Consider the following 8,572-nt stretch of genomic DNA (forward strand, 5'->3'; position numbering starts at 1 on the left):
GTTGGTTCAAATTTTCAAGTACAACACAAAAATCGGGAGGCAAATTATTCTAGAACAAGAACACAAAGATATTGCAACACGTAAATATTGGATACAAAAGGGCATTAGTGAAAGGAGATTAGATCAATTCTGGAAAATGATATGGCATGACAGTGGTGACCGCAAGATAATTATGTACTTATGGCTTATTGCGCATAGAGCCTTGCCGGTAGGGACATGGGCTAAAGGCCCAAATGTAGACCCTAGACGTAGTGCATGTGGACAACTAGAAAGCATTTCCCATTGTCTATGGGAATGTCGTGAGGCAACTGTTGTATGGGGAAGGGCATTATGATTGTTATGCCATGCCTCTAGCTCATTTACCCTCAAATGGGGACATGCTTGTTAGAATTGTCTTGATGATGATGTGGAGAAATTTGATAGAACATGCAAAGCAATGTACAGAGGAGAGAATGGAACTATTCAATTGACCATTGATAACAAGGCAACTACAGTTAATGCACAGAAGCAAAAAATTGGAGATTTATGGATGTTGCTTGCACCCATTATCATATGGAGCATATGGACGGCAAGATGTACCAAGGTATTTTTCAACAAACAAATGCCCTCCAACTGAATCTATTAAGCTAATATGGCACACATTAATAACTACATTGAGGGCACAATATGAGCGGATTGATGGAACAGATGATGCTTCAAAGCTAATGAGGCTAAATTTCAGAAAAAAAAATATGTAGTACCCAAATGGTTGTTCCCCCATCCCATTAGATGAAAGAGGTGCGTGAATGACATGAGATACATAGAGAACAAACATGTGGGCTATTGAATGTAGGTGATGTGTAAGATAAATAAGTGATGTCACCCAATGGAAGTAGTCAATGACTACCCGATAAAGGGACTAAAGTTGTGTACTGAATGACATTTTAATTAATGGAGTATATTCTTTTTTGGAAAAAAAGGGGCACACCTTGCCTACATTCCCTTTTCGCCACCCATTAACTAGTATAGCTTTATGAACCAATAACCAACGGAAACAAACAATTTTTCTGCTCATTTTTATACCCCACAACCATTTTCAAAATCCATTTCGTCTCTAAAAGACATTTGCGGTTGGTTCTTTCCATGATCTACCACCTAATATTTTCCTACCAATCTTCATAGAATATTGAAAAAAAGCACATATTTTATCTGAACTTGAACCCACACCTTCCGATACACTTGTCCAGGATCCCAAGATAATCTAGATATTGGTCTCCTTTCTATAATCTAAATCCTCCAAAAAGAATTCACATTTTGTGGATCCGAATCTAGGACCCAATTTGATCCATCATTTGCAATCACCCTCACTTCTTTATGCAAACAAAAACTAAACAAACTAGTTTCCTTAGGTGTGAAGATTAACCTATGATCTATACATAAAAAATCATACACACTTGTTCCCCAATATAGGCCTTTACTCCAATCAAAACATCCAATGGAATAAATAAACCCATCCACTTTTGTATAGCAGATCCAATCTGCATCTGAATATTAGAAAGTGTGTTTTGTATTGCATTATACATTATCTTTCCGCCCCTTATACCCGATGCTTCTATTATAGTTGTTGAATTTCTAGTTGTTACATATTCATACATTACATGGTCAATATGAAAGTTTTACAAGCAATGTTAATGCTATTTTCAGTAAGTAGATGCATTTTTAAAGGTTATGGGATTCAACACTCAATTTTAGGGAAGATGGAGGTCACATTACATGGATGTATACTGTTGTCATCATTTTGGGAAACAATGTGCTAACTTTTTTATGGCTTTTGTTGCTATAGGTTGTTGGTGGTATAGGCTACATTTCATGTTCATTTGCAGTTTGGGAGGAGTAGACCACAGTAATCTTGGAGATATGGTATACAAATATGTGTGGTTATTGTATATACACATCAAATCAGCCATGATGTGAGTATAAGGGGATCGGTTGGTATATCCAACACAACTTTTGTACTTCTTGTGATTTTATAATTCCAAGGCATATATTTATTTATTTATTAAAGATTTATATAGTAGCTTTTGTGAACATGCTCTACATCATATGATTTATATAGTAGGTTTGTAAGACTGACAAATAGTAGCTTTCATGAACATGCTCTACGTCCAATGACTATCAAATAGGATTGTAAGACCGACCAATACATTGTATTCAATATTTCTTGAGTCAGTGGGCATCCACATAAGATGGAACTATCACGTCCCTACAAGGATTTGTGTATAACACTCTCAAACGTAAAATTTTATAACTAATGGAAGGAGTTTTTTTGGAAAGTAAATAAATATTTGAAGAGTTATTCATCATATGTTTTTTGGTCGATCAATCGAGTGTCAAATTTCTAATTACATATAGTTATTGAATGATCATCTTTGGAGAAATACATGTAAGTAGGTTGTACAACATTGAAATATAGATAACTAAAGTATACAAGAATGAATATGAATGAAAGGCCTCAATGCTTTAGTAAGTACGCCCATAAAGTGTGGAAAAAAGAATAACAAGAGCAGTAACTTCGTCTCAAAAGGAGAGACAAGTGGTTTTGACTGATAAGAGGTCTTCTCCATCTCAATCTTGATATGGATTATTTTAATATTTTATCTTGGAACCTTCAAGGGTTAGGTGCAAGTGGTTGTAATAGAGTAAAATGTTACTTGAATCAAGAATTATCTTTACCTTCTATAGGTCGACTTGATATGTTATGCTATGTTTTCAAGAACACCATCTTAATTCATGAAGGATAGCATCGAATAGAAATTTACTACGTGGTAATTGGACTTATGAATGGGTTCCGACTTTTGGACCCTCTTGTACTCAAGGTGGCCTTTGTATCACACTTAGAATGCAATGTCAGTCTCATGTACAAGCTAAAGGAGTCTTGTTTGGTGGTAGAGTTTGGTATATGCTTATTCTTATTTCTGGAAAATTGATTGGTTTTTTGAATGTATATGCTCCGAATTCTGCTACTCAAAGAATTCGATTGTGGAAAAAGTTATTGCAAGATCTTCCTGTGGCACAACATTGGTGTATGTGTGGTGATTGGAACATGATCGAAAGTTCAAAGCCCTATTGATAGATTAGGTGGAACTTCTGCTACTATCTCGGGTATGGAATTGTATGAGTGGGAGAAATTAATTTTCAAATATGAAGTTGTTGATTTGTGGCATATTCCTACTTTCTCTTGCATGCCTGATTCCTTGTTATATTCACGTTCCAATCGAAGAAGTGTCGCTCTCAATTTGTCGAGAATAGATAGATTTTATGCAGATTCTTTCTCTTTGGGATCATGGAGGATATGTGGGTATTATATCGAGCACTTCGTTCTCTGATCATGCCCCGATTATGCTCAAATTCTGTATGGACATCCATACTTCTATTTCTCGATTGTACTTGGTTTATTGTTGACGATATGAATTTGTAGAATACAGTGTTGTCACTTTGGAGAATGGCCGTAGGGGATTCTAATTGTCAAAAATTACAGAATGCTCTTCTCGCAATTTCCAACTTCTTTATAGAACAAGTTAAGATAAAACAAAGTAGTTACACTAGAAATTTGTTGAATGCTAAGAGAGGTTTGGCTTCTCTTCAAATTTTGCAAGAAAAACAACCTCATTCTCAATATATTCATTGTGAATTACAGAATGCTATGATGTTTATTTCTTCTTTGCAGCAAAAACTTGCTCAATTCTTTCTTCAAGCATCTGCAGCAAGATGGTGTGCAAAAGGTGACACCATGTATAAAAAAAAAATCCAACATGTTATGCCTGTTGAAAAAAAATTCAAATTGTACAATTGAAAATATCTAATGGCACTGTTACAATGGATAGAGATGAAATGAGGCATATTGTAGCCACCTATTATGAGTCGTTGTTATCAGCAGATACTCCAAGTGTTGAAACTCTACAGATGCGCCAAAAAGTATGGGCTGCTACTGCGGTTAAGGTAACATTTTGGATATCGCTTCAGCTTCTTCGTCCATTTTCCTCCTTTGAAATATTACAAGCTATTAAAGGTGTTGGGCCAGATGTGTCCCTGGGAGTAGATGGAATGGGAAGAGATTATTTCATTACATATTGGGATTTGATTGTTGATGATCTACTGGCAGCATTTCAAGAAATGTTCAATACATGTATTATGCCACAAAAGTGGAAAGAGGGATTAATATGCCTCATTCCGAAAGGTGATGTTGTTACAAATGAGGTGAAGGGTTGGCGGCCCATTACTTTATTGAATACAATTTACAAAATTTATGTTAAGTTATTGGCCTTGAGATTACAACCTTTTCTTCCAGAGATTGTGCATGATTCACAGACGGGATTTATGCAAGAACGTAGTATTTTTGACAATGTTTTTCTATTTTTGGGAATTAACAGGAATGGCAATGAAGAATAAAGAAGATCTTGTGGTACTTTTATTAGATTTTGAGAAGGCATATGACAGAGTTGATTGGGACTTCTTGGAAGGTTCGTTTTTTAGATTAGGTTTTCCTGCTCAATGGATTAGGGTTGTAGCTTCCTTGTATCATGAGGCCTTTAGTTCAGTCTTGGTCATCAGTGGGCAAACTAGAAAATTTTCTATTTCGCGTTCTGTACGTCAAGGTTGTCCATTGGCCCCATTCCTATTTTTGCTAGTAATGGAAACATTCTCAATGTATTTCAATTCTTCTCAAGTTTCTCTAAAGGGTTTGCCTTTGCCTGCCATGCAACAACAACTGTTGGATGCAGAATTTGCAAATGATACTGCAATTTATATTCAAGGTAATGATGAAAATTTAAGTAAATTGCAAGAAATAGTGGAGGAATTCTGTTTTGCCTTTGGAGCAAAGATAAATTGGCATAAACCTCTTAGTTTTTGGGTATCACAAAATTCCTTGCCTACTTGGATGCCTTCACAGGAATTCAAGTCGGTTCCTAATGGAACCACTGCTCGTTACTTAGGCTGCCAAGTGGGACTTCTTGTTACTGCAGATATGTTAGTTGCTCCTCTACTTGTAAAATTAAGGAGAAAATTGTTGCTTTGGGATTCGGTTAACCTGTCACTTGCAGGTCGTGTACTTGTAGTTAACCAAGTTCTTTTAGTTACTATTTGGTATATTGCTTTAGCTACATTGTTTGCTAGATCATGTATTTTACGGGTGCAATGCCTCATTCATAATTACATTTGGGGAGGAAAAACAGGTCAAGGTAAAAGGCCTAAAGTAGTTTGGGCAGTATTGATTGCTACGCGACAAAATGGTGGGTTGGGGCTGGTGGATCCAGAAGCACAGTGTAAGGCTTTGCTTTCTAAATTTGTGTGTAGAGCTATGTTGCCAATGCAAGGTGTTTGGAGTCGGTTGATGATGCATAGGTTGTCTACTATGTGCTCGACAATAGGAGGAAAGTGGCAACCATCATTAAGATGGGGCTTTATTTAGAATTTTCATTTGTTTAAAACAACCTTATCAGAAGATAGGTTTTTGTAAATGATTACTTGCAGAAGCGTTAGAAAACATAGAAAGCAAAGAATACACAGAGTACACGGGAGAGACAGAGAGAGCAAAACATAAAAGCTATATTCAAAACAATATAAACACTCTGTATTTACAACTATGGCGAACAGATGCCGATGCCTGTTCGTCTACGCACGAAAGGGGATAGGATGGAGGTGTTGCCGGAAGCACACGGGCGTTCCTCGAAGCAGCGCGAGCCTCCCGAAATTCTGCAGAGAAGAGCGATGGAGAATGAACAGAGGAGAAGCGTTTGGTTACGGTTCGACAGCACTTCATCCTCCTCAATGCGCGATCCCCTTCTCCCCGCGTCTCCCTCTCTTTTATAGCTTCAGGAAGGGAGCCGTCTCCCCCATTTACTTCCTACCTACCGAATCTAACTACCCCGGATATGCCTATGTACCTAATTCCCTATTATATACATTAAAGGGCGCGCAAGCGTGAAGAGCTGGTTCACGCGCGCTATGCACCGATTGCGCTAAGGGACGGTTTTCTTCACGACATCCGCCCCCACCTAACCGCGCATCCACCGGTATGCGCCAAAATTGCGCTCTGGTTGGAGAAAACCGGTCCGGGTTCCGGTTCTTCGTCCATCGGTTCATCCCTCGTTTCGGACTGTTCGTCGTCGTTGTCCAGGCCTCTTAGATCCGGTTCGCCGTCGTGGTGCTTCTTGAACGCTTTGATCCGCTTCCCTGCTACCGGTATCGCCATCCTCGTACCGTCGAGTTCCGCCAGGTGATACGTCCCGTTGTCGTTGGCGCTCGTTACCACGTAAGGCCCGAACCACCGCTTTGCAAACTTCCGTGTTGCTCGGTGCTGGTTGTCGAGGCTGTTGTCGTAGACTAGCACCCAGTCGCCTTCCTCGATTTTCTTTGGCCGGAGCCGGTGCGTTCGGTCGAACCGGGCTTTGTTCTTCATCCTCGCCGTCCGAAGTCTCGCCGCCGCTCGTTCCACGTTGTCGTAGTGTAGGTTGCACACTATGTGGAAATTATATTTTTGTCCCTCCGGATAAAGAATGGAGTGCTCGGTGAGAACCGGAAGAAAACGGCATACCGGCGAGGAGGAAAAACGGCATACCGGCGAGGAGGAAAATGGCATACCGGCAAGGAGGAAAACGGCATACCGGCAAGGAAGAAAACGGCATACCGGCAAGGAAGAGCCGGATAAAGAGACATAAATGTAAAAGGAAAGGAAATACTCACTACTGCGCAGGGCGTGATTCGAACTCTGCACCTCCACGTTGACAAACCCCAACCTTACCATTACATTAACTTATCTTAAGTGTTTTAAATATAGATTTAATACGTATAAGACCTTTATTTATGCATACCTTTATTAAAAGGTAAATCGTGTATTTTTTTAATATATGAAAAAGACGAGACACTAAAAATAACTCATGCACATCTAGCGTGCATGAGCCCTATACTTAGGAAAAAGCATCACATGCACATTTAGTGGACATGAACACTTTTTGTAAAAAAAAAAAAGCATGTAGCTATGCTTAGTCTCTCCCATCACTATATAAGGATGGGGAGCACATTGTAGTTGTTGTTGATTATTTGGATTAAGAATTAATCGATACAAAAATTATTCGTGGGATTCACGATTTATACGTCTACTTCTCTCTTAACACCCTAAGTACCAATTAATATAGTATACTCGTGTGATTCACGAGTTTCTTATCTTTCTCTTTGCTATTTACTCATAATTAATCTCTATCTCACGAACTTCTTTCTCCTAGTCCAAGACCTCTGTGGTTCCCACCCGACTCACGCAACGATCCGGAGCCGAAAGGCACGACACAGTTGGTGAACCCGACGTGAAGACGGGTGGCAAGGAGATGGAGGCTCAACAAGCTAACAATATGATGGCGATGTTCAAACGGATGCTTCAAGAACAACGCACGATGTCGGAGATTTCGGCATCAGTAGAGCGGCTCGTGCAACGCAACGGGCAATTTAATGGTAAGGATGTGTCGCGATATTTGCAGGACTACAAGGCGGAGATGCTCCGGTGCCGGGCTTCGGAAGGACTGCAAGTGACATCCTTTAACCGGGTGGCGACCGACGGGCTTCAAGGGAGTATCCACGGGTTGCAACAACAAAATCTGACGTGGGAAGCATTCGAAGAGGCGTTAAAGACCACGTTTGCCATCGAGGACTCCTCCAAGGCAACGCGGAGGGGATTCGAGGATTGGGTGGAAACGTCAGGTAAGGGGCTGAAGGTCCTCGAAGTGTTTTCGGCATTCGAAAGTCGGTTCGGGAGGTTGTCCGCGAGAGATCAAACTATTCTTGCACCGGACAAAGTCATCATGTTTTTGCGAGCTGTGGACGTCCAGGACCGGAAAGATCTCGGAGTGCTTCTTGAGGACACGACCACCGAAAGCGGCCTCACCGAAACATGGGAAAGCGTGCGGGATATCGTCGCGCGGTACACAAAGAGGGGGCAATGGCTTGCCAACGAAGAAAAGAGGGTTTCGGAACCGATTCCGAAACCGAGAACGGGATTGGAAGACCATCAACCGAGGGCTCGGGAGATTACGGCCGAGAAGGGAGTCGACGCGTCTACGGTGGAGCAGCTGCTGAAGGAGATGGAGAATCTAAAGATCGCGATGGTGAAGAAGTCGGATGACCGCCCCACAAGCTCCAAATATACGGATCGACGGTGCATATGGTGCGATAGTGCCGAACACGATCGGAGGGATTGCGACGACCATAAGGAGGCGCTACGACGGGATCTCATCTACTACGAGGGAAACCGGATTCATTCGATGGACTCTCGGAAGCCACTCCGACCGAACTTCCGGAAAGGCGGCATGAAGAAGGTGCTCGAGGAGGAGTTAGCGGCAAGAAGCAACTATGCGACAACCGCGGGAATATGTGTCGGGGAGTCATCGGGAGCGAAGGCGTCTTTCTGGCCGGAGGTGCTAGGAAACACCGAGAAAACCGACTCCAACGATATCCGAAACACCGCGGAAGGCGTCCGGGAAGCTACGGGATGGGAATGCCCTGTCGACAAGAATAGCATATACGCCCTGTGTCAATTACATGA

Source organism: Azolla caroliniana, unplaced genomic scaffold, assembly GCF_043228905.1.
Source record: "Azolla caroliniana isolate FFs.n. ecotype wild unplaced genomic scaffold, voAzoCaro1.0.p SCAF_16, whole genome shotgun sequence".
Classification (NCBI taxonomy): Eukaryota; Viridiplantae; Streptophyta; class Polypodiopsida; order Salviniales; family Salviniaceae; genus Azolla; species Azolla caroliniana.